Consider the following 17827-nt stretch of genomic DNA (forward strand, 5'->3'; position numbering starts at 1 on the left):
TAGAAATTTCCATGGATGTTATCTTTCCATGAGAATTTTAAACTTCCTCACTACTTGGCATATTATAGTTCTTCTTAATAGTGATTATCAATATTTTGTCTTATGCCAGTCATTCATGATAGAGTTGATTTGTCTGTGGGGAGACACATGGCAATGTTTTGCTTGTCACAATTATGCAGAGGTGATACTACCATCAAGTGAGTAGATAACAGGGACACTGCTAAACCTCCTGCAATGCACATGCCATGCCTCACAGCTGGGACAGCCCAGAATATCAATAGTGGCAGGGCTGAAGCACTCTGCACTAACTGAAAGCTCCTTGGAAGCAGCACAGTGTCCTACTCCCTGTCCTGAGTCCTGGCATGGATCCCTATCAGATCTACCTTGGGTCCTCAGGTACCTCCTGAGTTACATAGTCTACAAACATTTAGCCCCTGGGTTTAGCATTTCTGCAGATTAACTTTGTGACTTCTAGGTTTCAGGATTCATCCACAGCCATTTTTAATATTTTATTCAGGACAGGGTCTCACTGAATTGGTTAGGGCCTCGATAAGTTTCTGAGGCTGGCCTTGAACTCATGATCCTCCTGCCTCAGCCTCTTAGATGCTGGTATGACAGGTGTGTGCCACCATGCCCATCTCTTTTCTGTTTTTATTTTACATTTTTGATGACAGAGATTTAACACAGGGCCTTGGACATACACATATAACATACACGATAAATATAATTTTATCCTCTTAAAAATATTAATCTCATAATATCACAGACATTAGGAAAGAAAACAGTATAAACACAGCTCAAAGCACTGAACGTGGACTGCCCTCACTCTGTTGAACTGTTGATCCCCAGGCAAACAAGTACAGAAAGTAAGAGAGTTCAGAAACTTGGGAAGCCATGGGCCAGTGCTTGGTGATTTCTGTTCTCTGTAGGTATCTGTCTTCACCATATTCAAGAATATGAATTTCTTTTACAATGTATGACCTTTTAGTATTTAAACTTTGCATAATAGTTAAAATTGTTGGGTAATTCAAAGACATATTTTTCCAACATTTATCATGTAAATGTTAAAATGTACAGGGAAGCTGAGGGAGTTCTAGAGTGAACAATTATAGAACTACTAAAAATGTGGATTGGGTTGCCATGCTGTTGCTTGCAGGTCCAGCCAGTGTGGAAATGAAGCCTTTATTTGGAAATAAACTTCTTCTGGAACAAGCCCTGCCCCTTATTTTATGTATTGTTTCTGCCTGGTGTTGTACCACTCAATCAGGACTGAGTAGTTTCTACAGAGAACTTTAGGCTCTGCTCCTTCACCAAGTAGCAATACATGGTTGTTTCAGAAGCACAGAGAGCCCATATTTGGATCCCCAGTTTTAGCAGGTATTGACATTTAGGTGTCTTAAGTGCACATTTGTGTCTCTTTCCCAATCTTACCCTGTCACGTCCTACCCCCAGTCTTCTACTTATTTTATGGTTTTCTCCTTTCATTAACCTTTTGGTTTATTCTGATCCAACTTCTCTCCTAAATTTATTAGAATTTTTGGTAATTTTTTTTGGTCTTTGTGTGTGTGTATGTGGGAGTATATTATGGGTTTTTGTTTTTATTTATTTGTTTTATTTTGATGGCAATAAAAAAAGATATCCAGAGACAATTACAATAATAGTAAAACAGAAACACAAGTACCAGATGCAAGGCATAGTGAACTATGCCTTACATCAGATTGAATCTGTCACCCCCTATTTTTTTTTGTTTATACACTTCAGTGAAGAAAATAGAGATATGTTTGATGTCTTCGATTACATTTTTACCTTCCATAAAGTAAGATCATTATCGTATTAAAAGAATTTCTTATAAAATGCAGGACACACAAAAAAAAGATTTCTCCTATTCATATTTAAAGCTTGAAAAACATTAAGTGCACTGTATAACAGAAAGAAAGTTCAACTGGGTGTTTTTAAACATTTAATTTTTTTTCTTTCTATAATGTATATTGTGGGAAGGGACACTTCAACAATTGCTTTCTGGTCACACATAAAACAATTCTACCTGTCTTCTATGAGGATTTCTTGCAACATTTATAAGCACCTTTCTTTCCTGAGGAATTCCTGCCAAGTATTTCCTGTGGGACAATAAAAATAGTTATCACTTGTTAGGTTTATTTGTTAAGAAACTAATTATTATGAAATGATGAAGATAGTTGTGTCTTAAGTGTAGTTTTAAACTGATTTTTTTTTGGTAACAGGCATTGAACCCAGGGGCACTTAGGCACTGAACCACATATTCAGCCCATTTTTTACTTTTTATTTGGATACACGGTCTTTCTAAGTTGCTCAGAGCCTCAATAAGTTGCTGAACATTGCTTTGAACTTGCAATAGTCATGCCTCATCCCAGAGTTATTGCAATTGCAGACATGAACCAGTGTGGCTGACTGAAATTAATTTTGATGAATCCTGGGGTCTTTTGGAGATCAGAATGCTAATATATCTTGCCTAGTAAGTCTCTCCATGAACCCTGAGAAAATTCTCATACTTCTATCGGCACAATACTCTTTGTTTTAAGATAGCTTTAGAAAATTAAACATCAATGTTTATTCTTTTTTTTAAAGAGAGAGAGAGAGAGAGAGAGAGAGAGAGAGAGAGAGAGAGAGAGAGAGAGAGAATTTTCTAATATTTATCTTATTTTTCATCGGACATAACATCTTTATTTGTATGTGGTGCTAAGGATAGAACCCGGGCCGCACGCTTAAGCACGCTACCGCTTGAGCCATATCTCCAGCCCTCAATGTTTATTCTTAAATTGCAGTTTTCACAAATGTACTCGGTGAAACAACACAAGTAAAATATCTAGTAATTTTCATAAAGATCCTGAGTTATATTAAAATGCTATATCCACTTTCTCAATAAGTAGAAAAAAATTGAGTAAGATGGAATATATTGGTTTTGTATTTTTTTTAGAGAGAGGGTCTCACTGAGTTTCTTAGCACCTCACTTTTGCTGAGGCTGGCTTTGAATTTGTGATCCTCCTGTCTCAGCCTCCCAAGCTGTTGGGATTACAGGTATGCACCACCATACCCAGACAGAATATACTGTTTTAAATGAGTTTTAAAACTTTGTTTTTTCTTGTTAATGTAAGCACGTGAATCAAAGAGAACACTAGTGACATGGGAATAACAAGTCTGCAGTTGCATTAAACAAATTTTACATTTTAGGAAATTTTTCACTGTAGGAAAATTTCTTTAACTATTCCAAAAATGTTAGACTACAATGAATTTTGCTGATAGGTGATGAGCCAAGTTTCAGGGTCCTGGTGATATTATGTGTGTTTGCCTCCAATTTCTTTGTGGAAAACATCTGATAAGAATTTAACTTTTAACCAAATAGCAGTATCTATACAAATGACTCATTTATTTTTCTTGATCCTATCCAATTTTTTTTTTCTTGAAGAATTTTAAAATTTTGAATATAAATGTTTATCTTGACTATTTTAATTAATGTGCTAACATTTGATATGTTTTTCTCCTCACTTTTCTAATTTGTCAGAAATTGTTTCATACTGCTTATGGCTATTTTCCCCAGCTTGGTAAAATTTCATATATTTGTGGAGCATATTCATCACAGTGTAGTAAGTGGAATAACTTGATATTTTCATTTCTTTCAAGAATGTATTCTCATCAAACCCTAGAATATTCAGTGGAGCAGGGAATAAATTATTTATCACTACCCAATAATAAGGGAAGGTATAAAAACTATAAAAATGAAAATTTACTTTTTAAGAAGGAATGGAAATTTTTTGGAGAGAGAAAAGGTAAAAAGTTTTCTTAATGATTATAACAAATGAATAATTATTATTTAAAATAAAATCATGTTATGTTTTTGAATAACATTTCAGAAGACTCCTTAACTTATGCCACTCCAATTTTGGGGTGTAATACTTTTAATTATGTAATTATACAATTTTACTATTCAGTATTTTGTATAAAACCAGTAATAATATACCATATTTTCAAATCAAGAATATATATCAATCTACATATATATGCACAATTTACAGGCCATTGTAAAGCTATCTTCAAAATACTTTCAAGATAATCAACATTCATTCAGTTTTGTCAGCTTTAAAAGTATGATAAGAAACATTTAAACAACAGCAACAAAAAAATCAAACAATGATCAAAGACTGATTAACCATTTATTTTTTAAAACTAATAATCTGTTCATGATTGCAGATTATTAGTCTGCAAATTATTAATTTAATACTGCATTACTCTTCTATGACAGTTCTTTCATGTGATAAGGAGGTAACTTCCTTCAGACTATGGGCAAATTGTCCCATGTTTTAAACACACCCCATAGTAATTGCACTAGAGATATTGTTCATTCAAATTAAGAAGAAATGGAAGAGCAGCAGTGAGCTTCACTAGAACATTTTAGTTGACAAGAACTATTCATTAATCGTTTTTTTGTTTTTTTTTTTTTTTTTGGGCGGGGGAAGTTTGGTAATCATTACTTTTTAAATTCTATAAAAAAAAGAAAAAGAAAAGAAGCAGGTGGTTCCTTCTAGAAAACACCAAAAGAGTGCACTGCTCATCTTTCATGGATGGCAATTCAATAAAAGCAAAGACTCAAGGTACTCTTGGCACAAGGCTTCCAGAAAATTTACAGTCTGTGTTGCCTGCATGTCTGCTTCAAGCCCCCAAAGTAGACAATAGGACTTCATGGGAACACTGGGAATGCTTCTGAGACTAGTCTGCACAAAAGCTAAGTGGAAAACAACCCTTAATAAGCAGTAGCAAGGTGAGTTTGGGGCAAATGGGGGAGTTGAAAGGCTCAAGCTTATAACTGGAAAATTCTACAGAAAATTAAAGCCACCACTCAGAACAGGCAAGGGTGCCTGTGAATGAAGCATGGCTTACCATCAACCCTCTCTGTTGTTGAGAACAGTGTTCTAGTGTATTTTATACACCATGATTTTCTCTATGCTAGAGGAGCATACTTTTTAGACACTCAGCTCTGGGACTCTTCCTGATGGTTGATGATTTGAGTGAAGTGCACCTATGAATATTTATTTCTAATTTTAATCCTAGTGGAAGTGCTTTTGGTGTATAGTTTAAGGTATTTCAGGCCCATAAGTTAGCAGAATAACTCTACCTGGAATGTCCTCCTTCATTTTCTATAGAAGGAAGGTCTCCAACTGGACTCCAAGTTACAATCCTTGAAGATGTGTGTATTTTGTGGTTTCTTGTTGGATGGAGTTTGCACTTATTTGTTGCAGAAGGAACTTTCCATGTGTCAGACCCAGAAATTTTCTGGTTCATACACATGTCCCCAGTAAGCTTAATCTTGTTGCTATAAAATTCTTTTGATGTAATAGCACTAGTCATCTGGGAATCTGAAGGAATGTGCCTTCAACAAATCCAAAGTGTCCTCTGACTAATTTAGTGAACTACTTACATACAGTGATTATGACAGTGATTTTAGCTGGAAAGTTGAGAAGCCAACCCAAAAAAGCAACTTATAGAAAAGCACTGTGGTTACCAAAAGTTTTGACCAAGTCCCCAGATGGCTGTGCACTATGAGGGGCCAGAATATGGCATGAGCCAAGGTGTAAAGAACATCTACTCATTCTGCTACAGGACATAACCATCTGCTGCAGATGGGCATATGGATTGGCATCCACTGAGATTAGTTATGGAGGACTTGGCCTTTACAAGTTTCACCCTGAGTCACAGCAGTTAAGTCCTGGGCACAGCTCAAGCATTTTCTCAGCATGAAACAGCACATGGAATGGTCCTCCTTCCACCCGGCTCTTAGCCTTTTTTGCCTCAGGGACAAGAATACACTGCTTTCCTTGATCTAGTCCCCAGGTTTAAGAAACTGGCAAGATCCTGCCCGCTCAGAGTCTACTGCAGAAAGAATTGCCCATAAAGATATGGCCATCTGACTTGTGCCTTAGTTCCCATTCATGTCATGTTTCAATCCAAGGACAATTTATCCTGTCTTGCTACAACTTTGAAAAAAGGCAGCTCTGTGCATTCAGGCTTCCTCACACATTCACCTTGTCTTTGAAGAAAAGCATTGCCTGCTATCCCCCTCCCCCCTCCCCTCCCCTCTTCTCTCTCTACCCCCTAGATAGTAGATGATAGGAAAGGCAGCAGAATACAACAGACACTAGTATGGCAATATGTAAATCAATGGATGTGTAACTGATGTGATTCTGCAATCTGTATACGGTGTGAAAATGGGAGTTCATATCCCACTTGAATCAAAGTGTGAAATATGATATATCAAGAACTATGTAATGTTTTGAAAAACCAACAATAAAAAAAAGAAAAGCATTGCCTGGTGTTGCCTTCCAAAATGACCTCCGTCCAGGATTCAGACTAGGAGAGGACAGCATGGTTACGATGGATGGATAGTGTTCACTTCTTAGGGAAGTAACCAATGTGGTTGCAAAATATTCTTTAATTACAAAAACCAGTTTTTTTAGCAGCATATGAATAATTTCTCTGACAATTGTGCATCACATACCTGGCTGTGTTCCAGGAAGGTTAAGGAAGAAGGCACTCAACAATTAAGTGCTGTCACTGCCAACAACTGTAGCTCAAAATTAACGACTTTCACTGGAATGTCTTCAGTGTGATTACACAGAAATAATAATCCAAATTGGTACTGGAAGACCATGAAAACTATTGATATTATTTCTTTTTAAAGCCACCATAATGTGGGATTGCTCTTTGCAGAGGAAAAGCCCAACAGTGATTGTGTATGTGTGAGTGTGTATGTGTGTGCATGTGTGTGTGTGTGTGTGTGTGTGTTTGTTCATACATGGAAGAAAACAAAATTTTAATTTTACTACTGACTGGGATATCCAGTAATGCATAGCCTTCCGATACTTTGGTCCCTAAGTAATATCAAAAAGGAAGATCCTTGGCACAAGGCTTCCCGAAAATTTATACTCTGTGTGGCCTGCATGTCTGCATCAAGCCCCCAAAGCAGACAATAGGGCTACATGAGAACACTGGGAATGCCACTGAGACTAGAATGCACAAAAACTAAGTGGAAAACAACCCTGAGTAAGCAGTAGCAATCATCTTCCAACTTAGAAAACAGTTCTGCCTCCTAAGTTTTCTAAAGTATCCATAAAATTTTCCTGGCAATGTACTACTTGGTGTTACAATATGAAACAGTGTTTAAATGTCATTTTCAAAGGTTCTCTCTTGTAAATCATGCTTTTTTGAAAGGAAATCAGTTGAGTACTTCATATAGTGAAATTCACAACAATATTTCAAAGAGAAAAGGCAGAATGGTTAAATTGAATAGTATCTCATTTGGAAATATCCATGGCAGGAGCATCTTCTGGGGTCACAGTGTAAATAAAAAATAAGAACATCAAAATCTCTCATTAGATACACTTCTGAGGGCCATGAGTGAATATAATTATCAGCAGAAGGACAAAATGCACCACACAGACTGGGATACACTCCAGATGGTGAAATGTGTGCTACTTTCACCTGAAAGTAAGTTGATAACAGTGTTTTTGTGGTTTAATTCAGACAAAAGTGAATCAGGCCCTTCATGTCACTGCTCAAACCTCAGACTCTGAGTTACTGAAACTCTAGTGGATCTTTTCTTGTTCAGATAAATTTCTAAGGGAGAAAGCAACTAAAGTATCTGAAATTTTGTTTTGTTCTGTGTTGAGAGCCAGGTCAGTCATAATGACGCCTAGCATTTGCCTGAGGGAATGTTTGAAAGGTGACACCAGTGAACAATTTAGATGATGATTTGAGTTAAGCTATATATAATTGCTGTGATGCTGGCTTGATTGTATTGTATATTTGACCTTTACCATCGGGCAATGGGGTGGCTCTTGATGCCTCCGGGCACTGGCTACTTTGGAGTTCTCGTGGGGATTCCAGGAGAGTTCCCATTGGTTGGGGAAGTGCCGGAGGCAGGATTTCTGGTGTGGGGGGTTTCTGGAAGGGCTGCGTGGGTGACATTGGCAGAAAAACATGACTGCAGTGCCAGTGAGAGTTGAAATAAAGTAGTTGCTGTTTGAACCTACAAGGTTTTGTGGCGGCTCGGTTATTCTTGTCCAGCCAGACTGCGGTAGTTCTGAAAGAATTTTTTCTAAATCTTTTCAGAGTTTTTTATTCCCAGATTCTTTCTTCAGTTCTGATCACAACTTTTTATTTTATGCAAAAATATTAGTCCTTGTTAAAGAGGGACTACTAAAACTGCTTTTCCTCAAAGCAGATTACTTGGTTGTTTTAATAAAGTTACATTCAAATGTTTAAAACTGTGAAGTATGTAATGAAGAATTGCTATGGGTGATATAATGTTAGATTTTGATGGTATTCAGCTTTTCAAGGCCCCAATTCTATCACCTTATGGAACTCCATTTATTATGTCACCATCACTACCTTGTTCAGGTTTCTGATTGTCTTGATTTTCCACACTGCTTGTTGAAATACCACCTAAGAGAAGTCTGGTGAAGATTGATGCTGCTTAGTGTGCTCCATTCTTCTGCCTCCCTATCTTTTCCTGAATATGGTCCCTATCCAGCCAGACACTGGTTTGTTTCATGACCAAATCCTTCTGCTGAGGCCTGATCTCTGAGCTGGGTCTACAGATTTGGACTCAGGAAATAGTCTCAGCTGCTCTCCTCCCATAATGCTTTATGATGTGGCCTATTTGAGTGGACATTAGATCAAGGCAGACTTTACAGTGCATGGAAATGGCACCTTCCACATTTTCATACATACCCAGAAGTTATTTTACAATGGCATCCATTGGGGTGCTATCATCCACAAGGAAAAAACCATGGTGATCAAAGAGTTGAGCAATATATATCCTTTTACTCAGAATCTGAGTAACATTTTGAGTAATAAATGTTAAAAATAATAAATTATTAAAAAATAAATAATTTATAGTAACATTTTGAGTCTTACTATCAGGAGAATGTTGTGTATCTTGCATAAATTCTGCAGAAGGTGGTCTGATATTTTCCATTTTAAATCTCCATTTTTTGCTATTTCATAGTGTTTGTATTTATCAATGTCAAATGTGTTGAAATTTAAGAAGCCATAATGTATTGCCTTCTTCATTATATGAGAACAGTCAAGAAAGTAATATAAAAGTTGAAACTTCCATAGGCAGCAACTCTGAAAGGATTAGAGAATGTATTTCCATAGATTAATATTTTATGTGCATTTCCTGGACTTCTCCCAAATATAGAACCATATCCCATATGCAAAGAAAGCAGCAGTAGCTTTTCTCTGATCAGAGCTAATAAAATGAATAATTTTCCTCCTTATTCTTGTAATGAAGTTAAATTTCTTATTTTTGTTGCAAAATTATCTGTAAACAATTTCTGATTTAAATAGTTTGAAATCTGCATAGAAGTCCTCATGTTCAAGTTTATTGCCTATGAGGAAAAATATCTATTTGATGTACTTTTTTGGTCTGCTGTAGAAAATGGCAAAGTGATGGCAATTAGTAATGTCCAGGTATAGATCATTGTGAAGGTGATGCATGTTCTGCAATATGGAGCTATAACTCTTCTTCACACTAAGGAATTTCAATAAATAGTGCCATGAACAAGGACATGAAGTGGCCCAACTCATTTGCCCATCAATCTTCCACTTCATGGACTTATCCATGACCCAAAATAGAGTAATAGCCATGGACCATGCATATGCATGCCCAGGAGGCCTATACCAGCTCCAAGCGAGTGCTAGTAGGCGAGTGTGAGATGCTTCCGTGGGGACATGGGGTGCCAGCTAAGCCCAGGGAAGCAGCTTAATGTATGCAAGTCCCTTTTTAGGACATATGTTTGTTGTTAAATATATCTCCAAAATATTTTTTGAATTATGCATTTCCTCTAAATAAATGAGAGTATTTGCTATTGAGCCTAGTCCATGCTTCAGATAATTACTGAAATAATTGGAAATGTATCATGAAGTAAATATTCACTTAAATATTTCTCTAGACAAGTGAATACAAAAATGAAAAGAACAATACCCACCCCTACAAAAGATGCCTAGCTGGTCAGGAAGCACATGACATTAAATTCAGTTACTCAGGAGACTGAGGCAGGAGGACTACAAGTTTGAGTTCAGCCTTTGTGACTTAAGTAGTCCCGGTCTCACATTAAAAAATAAAAGGTTTGTTCAGTTGTGGAGTGCCCCTGGGTTTAATCCCAGTCTGCATACATGTGCGTTTGCGTGCGTGCACACACACACACACACAAACACACACACACACAGCCTGAACTTACTTAATGTTCTAATTAGCAACTATGCCAAAATTGTTGTGTGATGAAATGGAATTTAGATTTTAATACAAGATACAAAATCAGGAGGCTGAGGCAGGAGAATTGCAAGTACCAGGCCAGCCTCAGCAACTTGGCAAGACATTGTTTCACAGTAAAAATTAAAAGAACTGGGGATATAACTTAGTTATTGAGGGTCCCTAGGTTCAATCCCCAGTATTGTACAAAAAAGGGAGGGGAAAGTAGCAAAGCAAGTGTTCCAGAAGGCTACAAATGTGGAGTTCTGCATACCTGGAAATAGTAATACATCTATGAAATGGCTTCAGGTTTTTTTTTTTTCTCGTAAAATATCACAAATAAAACATGTAAGACTCTTCCTTAGACAATGTGGTAGAGAGAACAATATATCACATTGTCCACAGTAAGGCAATTCTGGGGTCAGCACTGGTATGAGGACCTTTGCAAAGTTTTCTTTAGGGATGGAATTTAAAAAAAATATTACAGTTCCTTTGCCATTATTAACATAATCACATGAGCAGATAATGTAAAAAGAAAACAATTTTTACTCATCATCAGTACTTTCAGTTCCTGAAACTGTAATTTTAGGGAAGCAAGGCAAGACAATTCAATGAAACTTATTTCCAGATACACACATAAATAGTTCACAGAGTAACACTTCAGTTTACATTAATTGTATAATTTGATCAGTAGGACTAATTTTTTTTTTGTACTGAGCCACATCCCCAGCACTTTTTATATTTTGTTTTGAGATAGAGCCTCACTAAATTGCTGAGATGGCCTCGAATTTGTGATTCTCCTGCCTCAGTCTTCCAAATTGCTGGGATTACAGGTGTGAGCCACCAGGCTTGGGGTAGGACTAATTATTCTTTCAAGTATAAGCTAGAAAACTGGAAGAGAATAAATAATCAAAATTTTGACTTCTAACAAAATTTTGCTTAGTATAACCATCAGATAATTTAGTTAAATTGTTAGGAAATTAAAACATGAATAATGTCTACAAATTTAGCTGCAAAACCATATAATACCCTACAGAGCCATACAATTAAACATTTTGGTTTGCATTTTAGTTATGCATAGAAATTACTCGCAACTTATTAGTTGTACACAGGCTATCATCTAACATCAGTCTGGACCTAAGTCAGAAAGAAATAATTTAGATAAAGTTTTCATCTCATAAACTCTAGGATAGTGCTGTCAAATAGAAATATGAGATAAATTTACATAACTTTAATTTTCTGCTAACTACATTTTTAAAACTTCAAAAAAATAAGTGAAGTCAGTTTTTTAAGAATCTTTTTTATAATTGTAGATGAACCTTTTTATTTTATTTATTTTTTTAATATGTGGTGCTGAAAACTGAATTATTCTAATATATTAGTATAATTCAATTATATATATATATATATATATATATATATATATATATATATGTATATGTATAATTCAGTTATATAATATAAGTATAGTTCAATTATATATAATATATAATATATTAGTATAATTCAAATATATCTTTCAATTCAGTTCTTCAGTTGTATCAACCTCATATTGAGGGCTCAACACCAACATGTGGTTACCAAACTGGAGACATCTAGGTCCTGGAGCACAAAGATTTTCAGGAGATCTTGTAAATGTTCCAATACAGACTACAGAAAAGGCACATGGCAAAATTATTGCCTCAATTACAAGCTTTGTATAGATTTCATTTTAAAAAGTGGATTTGAAAACAGTGATATGGCACTTACTGAAAACTCTGGGGATGAGGATCTGGAGCTAGATTTAGTTTGCTTTGGGAAAACAAAACAAAAATGATGTGCCTTTCTTAAGCTCTGCAGCAGTATTTACTATTTAAACAGCAGTCTAGAATTTTAAGTGTGATTGTGGCTATTTTTTTCAAAAACTTTATTGTTCTAAGTAGCAGCATAATTGAGCTTTTAAATTCAACTGCACTTCACTTCCTGCCTTTTTTAATCAGTCCTAATTCATAAAGCTGTGGGATAATCTGGACACAAAAGGACACCTGTGCTTGTCAACTGGATGGCTCATGTACCCAGCCCCTTCCAGTCAGTCTCAATAAAAATTGAGAAAAAATGCTTTGCACAGTTTGTACTTTTAAAAAATGAAAGAAAAGTAAGGTTTAAATATGCTTCTATTTTACATTTAGTGGTTTCTCACATTTAGTGGTTATTCTTTTACATTTAGTGGTTATTCTTTAACATAGTGATTTTGATGTTTCTTAGAAATTCTTAAATGAAAAAACTCAGTGATGTAAGAATAACATCCAAAAGGAATTTTAAAAGGCTTAATTCTAAATGGAAAAGAGCACTCATTCTCTGGATCATTTCTATTCAAGTAGAGTACAGGGCTGGGTCAGAAAAGAAAGCTACCCTTAATAAAGTGTTTCAGCCTTCACACTGTTTCTTGTAACCTTCATAAATCACAGGTTCCTGAGCTCTCCTGATGATGAGCCTGCTGAGGTATATTTATAGCAGATGATTTGTAGATGACAAATATGCCAAGAAAGATATCATCTCCAGTAACCCCAGGCTCCACTGAGTTCCTCAGGAGTTCATAATTAAGACTCATAAAAGAACCCTGGATGTGGAGAATCTGTTCTCTGAACCCTGACAATAGTACAGTCCAAAGGCAAACCAAGGAGTAATCACTTTGTTTCATGTTTGCACAATGTTCCACATGAAAGCTTTGCCTACATATTGACTCAATAACCAAAGAGAATAGCAGTTTTTATACCCTCAACTCTGTGTCTTTTCCTTCCTATTGACATTGGTCCCTTTTTCTGCTTTAAAGTATTTTAAAATTACCATTTAAAATTATAAGCTGCTTAACCTCTTAAGTCCCAGTGCATGTCCATGACATCTGTATGTGTACAAACATATTTCACACACATATATAATGCACATGTATCCCTCTATTGGAATACTTACATATATAAATATACATGCATGTTTTCCAGTTAGAACACATTTTTGAGGATGTTTCACGACATTGCTTTGTGTATCTCTGCTAAACAAATTAATTTTACCCCAAATAGCCAAATTAATGGTGTAAACTAATTTTGTTGCAGTAATTCACTTGCAGGTCAGCATGGGAAAAGAAAGAAGAAGCAGAGCAAGCGAAGCAGCGGCAGAAAAAAAGTCCTTTATTGTGAACAAGCAATCTTTTTATAGTATTGTGAACAAAGAAGGCAGCCTTCCAACATCAATAAATCAGGTCTTTCAGCTAATTAAACATAGCATACAGGAGTTTTACTTACTAATCAGAAGTGACCCGCTTCTCATGGCTAATTTATTCTCGGCTCGGAGTATGTTGAGCTCGCTCTTTGTTAAGAACAGATAATAAAAATTTTTCTCAGCGCCCTCCTAGCCCACTTGGCAGAACATCCCGTTTGCAGGCAAGTCCTCCCAAAGACAGCAGACACCCTGTTTTCAAGCATGTCCACTGTTACTTATCTATACCTTGATAGAATATCCCGTTTGCAGGAAGACTCCATCAAGGACAGTAATAGTAACAGTCACATCTGATTCTCTACAAATTTTGCTTCCTTTTGACTTTCAACAGAACCATTGAGAAATAAGTTTAACACATCAAAATATGGACTGACATTGCATTTTAAATTAGCCCATGTATTTAAGGTTAAAGTCCATTAAATTAATCTCTCCTATTATATATTCAATTGACTAAGATTTCTTTAGAAAAATGATATTTCTAAGTGTATTTTTATATATTTTCCTCTATTTTTTGTTAATTCTTTTTTATTTGAGAATAACCTTATTCTCCAAGATTCCTGCTTAAAATTCAGTGTCACCTGCAAAATTGTTCTACTCAAAAATATGTTTCTCAAACTGGTTTACTCAGTTTTAGAAAGTTTTTTCTTCCTTTGTTCCTCCCTTATCTTGGACATATTGAAATTTTCTAAATTGTTAGTTTCAATAAGGCTTTAGAAAGGAGAAATAGGTTTGTAGATTATTCCTTGTTCAAAATATTCTGATATATCTGTCTTTATTGTCTCCAATTTGCACAGAAATGGCTTCTAGAAATAATTTGTATAATTAAAAAGAGAATTACCATTCAACACATTGTTTCTTACCTTGTCCCCCAAGAGTCTTAAGTGCACAATTTAATAAAGGTATTGTGAAGAGTTAGGGGAAAAGAAAGTTTTTAAGTTTGTTGAAAGAGGTTTTCCCAAGATTTTGGCCATGGAACAATCCCTACCCCATTTTGCATGACATCTGTTAAATTTCTGCAAAATTTGTGTTCTTTGGAAAATACATTGGGGACTATTGACCTAACCCCAATTCTGAATTTTACTAATAGAGAAACAGACCCCTGAGAGGGGCTGAAGTTCTTAGAGAATGTTAGAGGGGAAGTTGAAACTAGAACCCCATCTCCTGACTATTTGGCCTAAATGGTCATCTGTACCCTAAGATGAGTCCTAGGATGCCAGGCATCATGAGTAGTGTTGTAAACCTCTTACTCCCTTATGAGTTCTTCTTGGGTTGATTTGCTCAAACAGAGTTTTTTTTTTTTTTGGATGTTCTTTTTAAAATGGTATCTATATCCTATTCTTATATAATAAATCTTAGGATATCTGCCCAACACAGCATGGCTATGACACTGGTACTTAGTAAATATGCTACATGAGGATGGAAGTGAAAGCTCATAGAAGGGCTTTAAGAGGAGGCTGATCACAGGAAGGAAGAAGAAAGGGGTCAAGAAATGAAATCAAGTGAGAAGGAAAAACATGAAAAAATAGAGGGTTGGGGAAAAAAGAGACTCTCGATGGAAATGAGACTTAGAGAAGAAAGGATGGCTGCAGAGGATGAAAAAAAAATCATAAAACTGAGTGGGAAGCTGTGATCTTAACTTGTAAACATGACCCATGATGTTAATTCAGACGTCCTTGTCTAAATGATGGGGAAGACTACCAACTGCTGAGAACCTTTATGAACTCCTATCAAGATGTATTCGTTGCATGGGTGCATTAAGTTGATGAGGCAATTTCTTACCACCACAATTATAATGAGTGAGACAAATCTTGTCCTCATCAAGGTTACATTCTTTTTAGGGAGAAGAGTTCAGATAGGGACTCATATAAAATAACACTAGGTAAAATTTGATCAGGGTCTCTGGTACTGGGAAAAATCAGTGAACAGAAAAACAGATCATGAAAAGTATGAGGCAAAATAAAGACTTAATGGGTGCCACATGAGGCATGGATAGGACTGCACCAGGTAGAGATGGAGTAGGGCAGACCTATTTCAAGGTGATATGATGAAGAAAATGGGGAAGCATATGTAGCTGTGTTTTATGCAAGTGGGTTGGAGTCAAGGTGGGTATGTACAGGAAAGACCATAGAGACATGGCCAGAAAGCCTTCAACCACACTGCGGTTTTTGGAAGTTTAGCTGAGGTTCTGACACTCCAGGAAATTGATGAGAAACTAGTGAACAATGTTTTATTTTGTGCAGAGAAATAGTAGCACTAGAGGTGATATGTAGGCATCATGAGATGTGAAGACAGGAGAAAAAGCCAGCTGGTAGGGGAGGAGGCAGTTAGTTTTGGAGAGACCACCACACCACTCAATATTGCCCATCAGACAGCTTGTGAGGAAAAGTCACAGAGACCAGCCACAGGAGACTGTTTCAATACAAAATCCGCCTGCATGGTTGAGAACCACAGCCTTGAAATTCCGTACGTGTGCATTTGATTTCCAGCAACCTGCCTAATTTGCAAGGTAACTTCAAAGCTTGTTTTAGTCTATCTGTGAAATGGGAACTATTTCTATATCAAACGGTTGTGAATATTCACAAAGAGAAACTTCTTAGCACGGAAACTTCACACAGCCAAGGAGTGAGCATGGGCCACTGAGAAAAGGAACTGGAGAGTTGGGGTTATGTCCCTGAGGCAGTCGGGAATGAAATTAGGGCCCTCAGGAAGCCCAAAGCCCTGGCTTCAGCCGAGTCTGGTGAACGCCTTCTGGAGAGAATGGGTGAGCTGGGGCAAGGCAGCCTTGTCCTAGTTCCCATCCCAGGTTCTGCCCAGCTTTCATCCATACAAGTGTCCCAACAATTCTGAGCTGCCTGACTCCCAGTGCCAACACTGTGAGGAGCCAAATGCGCAGGTGCCCCGCTGTGCCCCTCCCCCCAATTCCCTGAGCACTCTAGCTTCGCAGCTATGATTGGCCAGAGGACCTCTATGTCTTGGCCAATGAACGCCGCTGTGTGCACTGGCTTTTACTGCATAGAAGAAAACAAAAACTGTGAGTGGTTCCCGGGTTGCCCGAGGTGGCAGCCGAGGCTGAGGAGCGGGGTCTAGGCCGGAGGACCAGGTACCAGGGTGAGTGGCTGCAAGATTGAGGGGTCAGTACAGTGGGTATGGCTTGTAGGCTCAGGAAGACCTTGCCCTATCCCCAAGCTCCGGACCCTCCTCAGAGGCCACAGCACCTGGGGAGGGGATGGGGCCTGGAGGCGTGGTGGGGTCCTGGCCGGGCAGTTGGACAGGGATTCTCGGCCCCTCCAAACCCCCCCACGTGGGCGAGTGGCGGTGGGACTTAGGGGTCAGTAATGTTGGGCACAGCTTGAAGGCTCTGGAAGACGGTGTCCTGTGACCCCGTCCTGGCGCCTCCTCGGAGGGAGGACACCATGCGTGGGGAGGGGAAAGGGGCGTGGAGGATGTGGCGAGGTCCTGGCGCGTGTCCTGGCAGGTGTGTTGCGTCACCTGATCCAAACCCGCCAGCAGGCATACCTGTCCCATGGCCCTGTGCTGCAGGGGGCTGGCGCTTCCCCTTCCCTCAAGACCTCTCCCCACCTACCAGGCGCTTGTGGGCCTGGGCGCTTTGTCGGGGATGCAGATTATATATGAATCAAGAGTTTATATTTGCAGCAGAGTTTTAATTTTGGAGAAGGATGGAAGTGTGATTCCCTGAGGCCGAATTTCTGGGAGGATGATCTACATCGTCCCCACCTTTCTGCTTCCCCCAGAGAAGCCCAGGCACCTCCCGGGAGCCGCGGGGCTGGGGGCCTTAGGAGTCCAGGACTGGCGGCTGCATTGCAGCACGTGCAGGGGCAGTCAGACACGTGCCCACCAATAAGCCCTGCTCTGATTGTGCTGTGTCCCTCCACTGGAAAAGGGTCTCCTTAAATTAAATATAATCTCAAAGAAACAGGACGGAAGGGGTCCTTGTTGTGCTGTATATGTCAGTTTGCTGTAGGATGCACGATTTTTTTTTAAGAGCTTAGAGTGCTCTGCAGCCCTCGGTGTCTCCCATCTCCCTCATGCCCTTGTGCCAACCGGCTGCATAAACAGCATCCATAGGATCCACAGGTGATTACCAATGCAGCTTGGTGTGCGTCAGGATGGTCAGGATAAAACGTTGCCACATGTTTTTAACTTTAAATTGTTAATGTTGTTTTCCAGAAATTGTAGTGTTTTTATTACTATTTGGGAAGCCACCTTATACATTTTAAAAAAGAGACCACAGCAGATATGTTCTAAATTTAACTATTGTTATGTATGTCT

General features: G+C 37.9%; 1 pseudogene; it reads right to left on the minus strand.

The window, feature by feature from the left end:
* LOC143389050 (semaphorin-4C-like) overlaps positions 1-17062 on the minus strand; it is a 29479-nt pseudogene extending 12417 nt beyond the window's left edge.
* Between the last annotated feature and the right edge of the window lie 765 nt (positions 17063-17827).

This window comes from Callospermophilus lateralis, unplaced genomic scaffold (genome assembly GCF_048772815.1).
Source record: "Callospermophilus lateralis isolate mCalLat2 unplaced genomic scaffold, mCalLat2.hap1 Scaffold_43, whole genome shotgun sequence".
Lineage (NCBI taxonomy): Eukaryota > Metazoa > Chordata > Mammalia > Rodentia > Sciuridae > Callospermophilus > Callospermophilus lateralis.